Genomic DNA, 10,387 nt, shown 5'->3' with positions numbered 1-10,387 from the left:
GCCACCGTTCAACGTACCCACACTTCTGTGAATTCTGTGGCCTTTCACGCTATGCTCCTGTTTTTTTTTTTAAAATTTTTATTGAACTATAGCTGATTTACAATGTTGTGTAGTTCCAGGTGTACAGCAAAGTGATTCATATTCACATCTTTTTCAGATTCTTTTCCATTATAGGTTATTACAAGATACAGTTAGTTCCCTGTCCTGTTGGTTCACGCTATGCTCCTTGGAAGCATGTGTTTGTGAACTCCAAACTCAACAAGGGTCTGCGTTTCCTTTCAAAGTTCTCTCTGTTCTCTCCATCCTGCCGCATCCCCATCCTCCTCTAAATTCTAGCAGATTCCTGTACACCTGTGCACAATTGTCATCAATGGTCGAACTCTTAGCTTACATGAAGAGTTCAGGGCGAAGTTCCAGTTCCTCGTAACGTAAAGAAAGCTGGAAAGAGCATTGCCCTCAGCCTAACAACAAGGAAAGGCGGGTTAACTACACACTCATAACGTACCTTGAACCCCTCAGAGAGTTGAGTTTGCAGGGTAACCAAGTAGCCTGAAATCTAAGGAATACAGGTCCCCATCCGGAGGAGCACAGGAGGAAGAAATACCAAGACCTCAGCTGAACTTTTGAACTAATTGCCGTAGGCTGGTGTAGGCTAGCATCAAAGAATAAGGCCTTTGGGAGCCACGGCAAGAGGTGGGGTTCAGGTTCACCCCACGTGCAGGCTCTTCTCCGTGGATCTCCACTGGGCTCTCTGAGAAAGCCTTTCTCAGGCTGCAGGCCTGGGGGAGGGAAGCGGCTGGTGCTGTAGGAAAGACGTGATACCTGGCCCGCATCTTCTCCCAGGCAGACAATCGCAGAAAGGGAGAGGCCAGCGAACACTTTAGCCCCCGTGGCTCAGGCGGAGACCCACTGGGGCTGGTGGAAGGGTCAAAGAAAACCATTTTGCCCGACCAGTGCCTGCTTCACCTGCACCTGCTCGCAGGACTGACCTTCCTACTACTTGCCCCAGGCCCAGCTGATGATCATTCTTATCAAAGGGGTGGTGAGGGGCGGGCCCCTCTACTGGTTTCCCTGGTAACTAATGACCTGACATGAATTCCCCTATAACTGGTAACCTCCCCTTCCCTGCCAGGAGCGGAGACTGAAGACGGCCGCCATGTCCTGCCCGGTCGGCCTCACGCGGTGCGGTGTCTCTCAGGGACCTTGCTTCAGACACGTAAGCTCCCCCGTCCACTAAACCATGGATGTCTGTGTTGCTGACTCCGGGCTCTTTGTTTGGTCTTGAAGCTGGGCAAGCACAGGCCTTGCAGGCCTGCGGGGTGCCGCCCACCAATTGGCAAGGAGACCAAGGAAACTCCCGTCAGCGCCGAGATGTCGGGAAATACAGGCCGGGGATGGAGACTTGGGGGGCTGTCCACTGACACGGAGGGACCCAGAGTTGCAGCGGTAATCCCGAAAGTTAAGGGGAAATCCCAGGGGGGCTGTCCTTGCTGAATGGGGGCTGCCCAGAGATCTGGAGAACAATGGCCTCTATTGGCTGTACTGTTGTATCAAAGTGAGCCTTTTGTCATTGGTTAAGCCACCTCTCCAGAAGGAACTGGTATTTCTCTTGTGCCTTTGAGATGTAAATGATCTACCTGACCTCTCTGGAACTTTAATTTTGTGTGATCTTTAGGAGTAAAGGAGAAAAAAGAGCTTTTAGGTAAACGCTGTAGAAATAATTGTTTTGAGAATGTCTATGTAAAATAGTCTCTCCTTGGGCTTCCCTGGTGGCGCAGTGGTTGCGAGTCCGCCTGCCGATGCAGGGGACACGGGTTCGTGCCCCGGTCCGGGAGGATCCCACATGCCACAGAGCAGCTGGGCCCGTGAGCCATGGCCGCTGAGCCTGCGCGTCCGGAGCCTGTGCTCCGCAATGGGAGAGGCCACGACTGTGAGAGGCCTGCGTACCGCAAAAAAAAAAAAAAAAAAAAAAAAAAAAAAAAGTATCTCCAGGGACTTCCCTGGTGGCGCAGTGGTTAAGAATCCACCTGCCAATGCAGGGGACATGGGTTCGAGCTGTTGTCCGGGAAGATCCCACATGCCGCGGAGCAGCTAAGCCCGTGTGCCAGAACTACTGAGCCCACATGCTGCATCTACTGAAGCCCCGCCTAGAGCCCATGCTCTGCAACAAGAGAAACCACCGCAATAAGAGGCCTGCACACCGCAAGGAAGTGTAGCCCCGGCTCGCCGCAACTAGAGAAAGCCCGCGTGCGGCAACGAAGACCCAACACGGCCAAAAATAAATAAATAAATAAATAAATTTTAGACACTTTCTTACATCATTGAAAAGTTGAGTTTTCTGAGCTGTATTGCAGACCAGGATAAAAACCACAGGAGGGTGTGGTGTCATCTCAGAATGTGCTCACTGCTTGTATTTTGCTTAATTGTCATGATCTCCCCTGTGCCGGGCTTGTTAGATGTCTTACATCTTGTTCCTAGTCTGAGGGAAGAAATCCATTTGAGGACTGAGCAGCAACGCTGGCCTCACTGCAAGATGAGTCTAATTGCTGGGTCTGCATTGAGATGCTCCTGTCATCCTTCTCTGGACTTGCATGAAAAATGGACCCAGCTACTGTGACTATGCAGGGACTATGGACCATGGGGGAGAAAGACTCACCACCTTCCTGTCCCACATGCCAGTACGTTAGAAGGACCCCCCTTGGTAAATGTTAACTATACGACTGGCTGCCCATGAGCCCACATGGGCTATGCCGTGTGGAATGGAATCGGCTGGCTTCTGGACACAGAAGTCTGACCAGTGGGATTAACTGTTTTTGTTTGCAAAGACCTAACGCGTCCGCCCCTAATGGCACCCAGCATAACATGGGGTGATAGATCTGTACTGTGGCTGCTGACTCCGGGCTAGGCCACCAGAATGTTTCTTTTGAAGCTGGGCCTTCTCCTCCCCAAGGAGGTGGCTCTGGTTTTATGAAAACCAGGGATGGCCTTGCCTTCCTTATGACCAGACAGGGCACTGCTGCTGTTGACTCCCTTTGCTTTGACCCAGTAAGCGCTTGGCTCCAAAATTAGCCCACATCCTGGCAAATGACTGTTCTGAGCATGCTGGGTATCATACCCTTGACACTCCTTGGCTGCTGCTGTCTGTATTGTGTTTGTGGTATCTGGTTGCACTGCCCTATGTACCTGACTCCAGGGACATCACAGAAGAGGGGTGGACCAAGATCGTAAGGGCCGTGCAGGGCACATAGGGGTGGAGTGTGTGGCCAGGCCACTCAGGATGGCTGTTCTCCTGCTCTCTGTCCATCCCCTGCCCGACCAGTGCCTGCTTCACCTGCACTTGCTCATAGGAGTGACCTTCCTAGTACTTGTCCCAGGCCCCAGCTGGTGATTGTTCTTATCAAAGGGGCGGTGAGGGGCTTCCCTGGTGGCACAGTGTTTAAGAATCCGCCTGCCAATGCAGGAGACATGGGCTTGAGCCCTGGTCCAGGAAGATCCCACATGCTGCAGAGCAACTAAGCCCGTGGGCCGCAACTACTGAGCCTGCACTCTAGGTCCCGCGATCCACAACTACTGAAGCCCGTGTGCCAGAACTGCTGAACCCGCGAGTCACAAGTACTGAAGCCCGTGCACCTAGAATCCATGCTCCACAACAAGAGAAGCCACTGCAATGAGAAGGTTGCGACCGCAACAGAGTAGCCACCGCTCGCCACAACTAGAGAAAGTCCGCGCGCAGCAGTGAAGACCCAATGCAGCCAGATACAAATAAAAATAAGAAAACAAAATTTATTTTAAAAAAAAGGGGGTGAGGGGTGTGCCCCTCTACTGGTTTCCCTGGTAACTAATTTGCCCACCTGACGTCGATTCCCCTGTAACTGGTAATCTTCTCCCTCTGCCACACCCCCAGAGCGAAGACTGCCACCATGTCCTATCTGCTGGCAGAGCCACACAGTGGGTGTAGCTCCAGGACCTTGCTTCAGACGTGTAAGCTCCTCCACCCATTAAACAACTGATGTCTCTGCTGCTGACTCCAGGCTCTTTCTTTGGTCTTGAAGCTGGGCAAGTGCAGGCCTTGGAGGCCTGCGGAGTGTACCCCAACATGTCCTAAGGTAATTGCTTCTTTTTTTTTTTTTTTTTTTGCGGTACGTGGGTTTCTCACTGTTGTGGCCTCTCTCGTTGCGGAGCACAGGCTCCGGACGCGCAGGCTCAGCGGCCATGGCTCACGGGCCCAGCCGCTCCGCGGCATGTGGGATCTTCCCGGACTGGGGCACGAACCTGTGTCCCCTGCGTCGGCAGGCGGACTCTCAACCACTGCGCCACCAGGGAAGCCCGGCAGGTGGATTCTTAACCACTGCACAACCAGGGAAGCCCCTGTGTTTTGTTTTTAAATTTCTCTTGAGTTGTTCAGACCAAACAAACCGAGAGAGCTTCCCTCTACCAGAGAAACCAGTGGCACGAGGGTGTCAGCCCAAGGGTGGTGACAGGCGTGTCTCTTTGGAAAAAGCAAGTAGATGGTTGACACCAGGAGAGGAAAACATGGCCAGCTTCTGGGAACAAAAATAAGGGATTGAGGGGAATTCCCTGGCGGTCTAGTGGTTAGGACTCCACGCTTTCACCGCTGAGCGGGGATTGAATACTGAAGAGCGAACGTTCACAAAGACCTGTGATCTGTGATCTGGAAAGATGCTCCTGGCAGGCTCTAAACAACTGCAGTAGTTCCTCTTCTGGTTGGCCGAGTCAGACAGTTGGCTTAGGGTTTGGTTCTTCCCCCCAGTGGGAGAAGCTTTATGCTTTTTCTGCCCAAGGCTTGTTTGTGTGCATTTGTGATTATAAAAGTACTTCATCACCATTATAAGGTTTTACAAAGGATAGTAAAGAGTTGAAGAAAAAAAAGTTACTTGTAATCTTATCTGCTCTTTTTAATTGTCTATCACATTAGAAAAAATTAAGAAAAATAATACTACCCTATACTGATAAAATTATCCTTATTCTGTTCATAGTAGAATAAATTTTATGTTTTCCAAAAAGAAATTTGGCAATATGTATCAGGAGCATTTTTATTCCATTTGGAGAACCTTTGTTAAGGGAAATAATCTCAAATACAGAAATCTGTAAGCACAAAATTATTTTAGTACTACTTTTGCTACTGAAAATTTGCAAATGACTAAAGTCAATGGGATAGTAAGTAGGATATTAACATTGGTAAACTCATTTTTCACTAATAGGAGAACATGCTTAATTAAAATAAGAAAAGCCGAATTCAGAGGTTTAATGAACTATAGGTCCCCACGGTGAGCCACAGCCAACGCCCACCTCTGCAGGAGACCCTCCATCACTAGCAGAATCATAATACCATGTCACACCTGAAAAAGTTAAAAAGATCAAGTGTCATGAGCAGCCTTTTGGTGAAAATAGGAGCCAAGGAGCAGAAGGTGAGCCCCTAGAGAAGTGCAAGCCGGACTGGGAGGGCTTCACGGAGGAAGAGGGCATTGGCGAAGAACTAGCCATCCACAATCGAGGGAAGGAGGGGTTCATTGAAGGGAAAGCTTTTCTAGACTGAGTGGGTCACAGGCAGCTTGAAATCGAGCGAGATAGGCTGAGCAAAATGAAACCCTGATGTGATGAGGAACCTACAGCAGCTGAATCCTGTTACCAACGTGAGCTTTGTGTGCGTCTGTGAAATGTTTCCCGTGTTTCCCAGCAAGGTCTTTTTTTCTACATTGAATTTCTGTCTTTGTTAAAAAAAAAAAAAAGTTTAATGAACTATAAAGTCAGTTTTGTTTTTAAATTGCGTATGAGGACTAGAGGAAAATATATCCAAAACAGTAGTGACTCAAAAGTCTATTAGAAGTAACACCCACCACTTTTCATTTCTCTTCTTTTATGAACACAGTTTTCTGTAGACATCTGGAGAGAACAGTATACCTATAAGGGAGAAAAAAAAATCATTCCTTATCTCTCTCCATGGAGAAACTACTGTTCATATTCTGGGCTATTTCCAGAATTTGTGTCCAATATTTACGTATTTACAGTAAAGTTCACTGGTTTCTAGCAATTTGAAAGCTTTTTTATTCTTTTCTTTTTGCATCTGTTTCTTCTTGTGGATAAAATTTAGACAATTTTGGCAAATTAAAAAATCCCATTGAAATATGAGTTGAAACTAAGCCTATAAGTTGGCTGTGAAAATCCAACATCCTCAGGTTCACCTACTTAAATCTTTTTTGTTCCTCTCTTAAACATTTTTAATAAGCTTAACCTTAGGAACTTTATAATTTAACAAAACTGGTATTGTGAGTGGGAATGTTGTATCCAATATATTCATCTCACTTATTAGAGGTATTGATGACTGTGATGATCATTCTGAGCTGTCTTATGAATTCTCATCTGTTTCTGTTGATTCTGTGGGATTTTCTAGATAAACAATTAAATGAACTGTGTGATGGTAACATCGTCCTCTCGTTTTCACTAGTTATGCAGCTCCCACGGTCCTCACCCGTGATCTGTCACTTTGTAAAACTGCATCAGAGATTTTGGGGTGACTCCTCATGCCCTGATGATTCTAGCAATACCCCCAGGTTTGTGCTAAGTGGCCCTGTTCCTTAACCATAGCTCTTCAGAGGCCTGATCTAAGGTAGTTCAATTGTATTTTTCTCTCCGGGACATGGAATTCAAAACCTGGGGCACAGCAGCTGAAGCAGTGTAGCTGCAGCTCTAGAGAGAAAGTCACTGGCCTCTTGCTGAGGTAGCCCCAGTCGCACTGGTTTCTTCTCCTCAACTTCTTTTTGTTTGTTTTGTTTTGTTGGTAGAGAGGAAAGTTGCTTTTTTTATAAAAAATTTTTCATTGGAGTCGAGTTGATTTGCAATGTTGTGTTAGTTTCTGCTGTACAGCAACGTGAATCAGTTATACATATACATAGATCCACTCTTTTGTAGATTCTTTTCTCATATAGGTCATTACAGAGGACTGAGTAGAGTTCCCTGTGCTATACAGTAGGTCCTTATTAGTTATCTGTTTTCTCCTCAACTTCCATATCCTTCTACGAAAGCTCTTTGCTCTTCCTTTTCTCTCTTTGTGTGTGTGTGTCTGTGTGTTAAGCCGGAATCAGTTCCAAGTAGTTGCCACCAAAAGGAGCTCTAATGCTAACGTCACCTGAAACGTGGTGGGTTTTCATGCGACGTAACACGTCTCCGTTTAAATATTCCTTTTCCTCTGAGCCAAGCAGTCCGAGGCACTGTTCCAGCTCCATCACCCAAACCTTACACAGTCACAGGCTCCGCATCCCGTTCTCTTCACAGTGAAGCCCCGACCCTACATTCAATCCAAGCCCCACCCACCCAGATGGTTCTGCCTTCCCCAAGCTCCGGTGTGTCCCAGAGCCCCAGGGCAGGGCAGTGTAGATTTCCCCCTGTGGCCCTTGACCTTTTAAATGTCCATTTGACTCAGGCAAGGGGTCTACAAGCTTTATCCACAGGTGACACACGTAGGGCTGCCACCGTTCAACGTACCCACACTTCTGTGAATTCTGTGGCCTTTCACGCTATGCTCCTGTTTTTTTTTTTAAAATTTTTATTGAACTATAGCTGATTTACAATGTTGTGTAGTTCCAGGTGTACAGCAAAGTGATTCATATTCACATCTTTTTCAGATTCTTTTCCATTATAGGTTATTACAAGATACAGTTAGTTCCCTGTCCTGTTGGTTCACGCTATGCTCCTTGGAAGCATGTGTTTGTGAACTCCAAACTCAACAAGGGTCTGCGTTTCCTTTCAAAGTTCTCTCTGTTCTCTCCATCCTGCTGCATCCCCATCCTCCTCTAAATTCTAGCAGATTCCTGTACACCTGTGCACAATTGTCATCAATGGTCGAACTCTTAGCTTACATGAAGAGTTCAGGGCGAAGTTCCAGTTCCTCGTAACGTAAAGAAAGCTGGAAAGAGCATTGCCCTCAGCCTAACAACAAGGAAAGGCGGGTTAACTACACACTCATAACGTACCTTGAACCCCTCAGAGAGTTGAGTTTGCAGGGTAACCAAGTAGCCTGAAATCTAAGGAATACAGGTCCCCATCCGGAGGAGCACAGGAGGAAGAAATACCAAGACCTCAGCTGAACTTTTGAACTAATTGCCGTAGGCTGGTGTAGGCTAGCATCAAAGAATAAGGCCTTTGGGAGCCACGGCAAGAGGCGGGGTTCAGGTTCACCCCACGTGCAGGCTCTTCTCCGTGGATCTCCACTGGGCTCTCTGAGAAAGCCTTTCTCAGGCTGCAGGCCTGGGGCAGGGAAGCGGCTGGTGCTGTAGGAAAGACGTGATACCTGGCCCGCATCTTCTCCCAGGCAGACAATCGCAGAAAGGGAGAGGCCAGCGAACACTTTAGCCCCCGTGGCTCAGGCGGAGACCCACTGGGGCTGGTGGAAGGGTCAAAGAAAACCATTTTGCCCGACCAGTGCCTGCTTCACCTGCACCTGCTCGCAGGACTGACCTTCCTACTACTTGCCCCAGGCCCAGCTGATGATCATTCTTATCAAAGGGGTGGTGAGGGGCGGGCCCCTCTACTGGTTTCCCTGGTAACTAATGACCTGACATGAATTCCCCTACAACTGGTAACCTCCCCTTCCCTGCCAGGAGCGGAGACTGAAGACGGCCGCCATGTCCTGCACGGTCGGCCTCACGCGGTGCGGTGTCTCTCAGGGACCTTGCTTCAGACACGTAAGCTCCCCCGTCCACTAAACCATGGATGTCTGTGTTGCTGACTCCGGGCTCTTTGTTTGGTCTTGAAGCTGGGCAAGCACAGGCCTTGCAGGCCTGCGGGGTGCCGCCCACCAATTGGCAAGGAGACCAAGGAAACTCCCGTCAGTGCCGAGATGTCGGGAAATACAGGCCGGGGATGGAGACTTGGGGGGCTGTCCACTGACACGGAGGGACCCAGAGTTGCAGCGGTAATCCCGAAAGTTAAGGGGAAATCCCAGGGGGGCTGTCCTTGCCGAATGGGGGCTGCCCAGAGATCTGGAGAACAATGGCCTCTATTGGCTGTACTGTTGTATCAAAGTGAGCCTTTTGTCATTGGTTAAGCCACCTCTCCAGAAGGAACTGGTATTTCTCTTGTGCCTTTGAGATGTAAATGATCTACCTGACCTCTCTGGAACTTTAATTTTGTGTGATCTTTAGGAGTAAAGGAGAAAAAAGAGCTTTTAGGTAAACGCTGTAGAAATAATTGTTTTGAGAATGTCTATGTAAAATAGTCTCTCCTTGGGCTTCCCTGGTGGCGCAGTGGTTGCGAGTCCGCCTGCCAATGCAGGGGACACGGGTTCGTGCCCCGGTCCGGGAGGATCCCACATGCCACAGAGCGGCTGGGCCCGTGAGCCATGGCCGCTGAGCCTGCGCGTCCGGAGCCTGTGCTCCGCAATGGGAGAGGCCACGACTGTGAGAGGCCTGCGTACCGCAAAAAAAAAAAAAAAAAAAAAAAAAAAAAAAAAAAAAAAAAAAGTATCTCCAGGGACTTCCCTGGTGGTGCAGTGGTTAAGAATCCACCTGCCAATGCAGGGGACATGGGTTCGAGCTGTTGTCCGGGAAGATCCCACATGCCGCGGAGCAGCTAAGCCCGTGTGCCAGAACTACTGAGCCCACATGCTGCATCTACTGAAGCCCCGCCTAGAGCCCATGCTCTGCAACAAGAGAAACCACCGCAATAAGAGGCCTGCACACCGCAAGGAAGTGTAGCCCCGGCTCGCCGCAACTAGAGAAAGCCCGCGTGCGGCAACGAAGACCCAACACGGCCAAAAATAAATAAATAAATAAATAAATTTTAGACACTTTCTTACATCATTGAAAAGTTGAGTTTTCTGAGCTGTATTGCAGACCAGGATAAAAACCACAGGAGGGTGTGGTGTCATCTCAGAATGTGCTCACTGCTTGTATTTTGCTTAATTGTCATGATCTCCCCTGTGCCGGGCTTGTTAGATGTCTTACATCTTGTTCCTAGTCTGAGGGAAGAAATCCATTTGAGGACTGAGCAGCAACGCTGGCCTCACTGCAAGATGAGTCTAATTGCTGGGTCTGCATTGAGATGCTCCTGTCATCCTTCTCTGGACTTGCATGAAAAATGGACCCAGCTACTGTGACTATGCAGGGACTATGGACCATGGGGGAGAAAGACTCACCACCTTCCTGTCCCACATGCCAGTACGTTAGAAGGACCCCCCTTGGTAAATGTTAACTATACGACTGGCTGCCCATGAGCCCACATGGGCTATGCCGTGTGGAATGGAATCGGCTGGCTTCTGGACACACAAGTCTGACCAGTGGGATTAACTGTTTTTGTTTGCAAAGACCTAACGCGTCCACCCCTAATGGCACCCAGCATAACATGGGGTGATAGATCTGTACTGTGGCTG

The sequence above is a fragment of the Mesoplodon mirus genome (genome assembly GCF_964341445.2).
Source record: "Mesoplodon mirus genome assembly, chromosome: 16".
NCBI classification, from domain to species: domain Eukaryota; kingdom Metazoa; phylum Chordata; class Mammalia; order Artiodactyla; family Ziphiidae; genus Mesoplodon; species Mesoplodon mirus.
Note: the sequence above shows the minus strand (reverse complement) of the source record.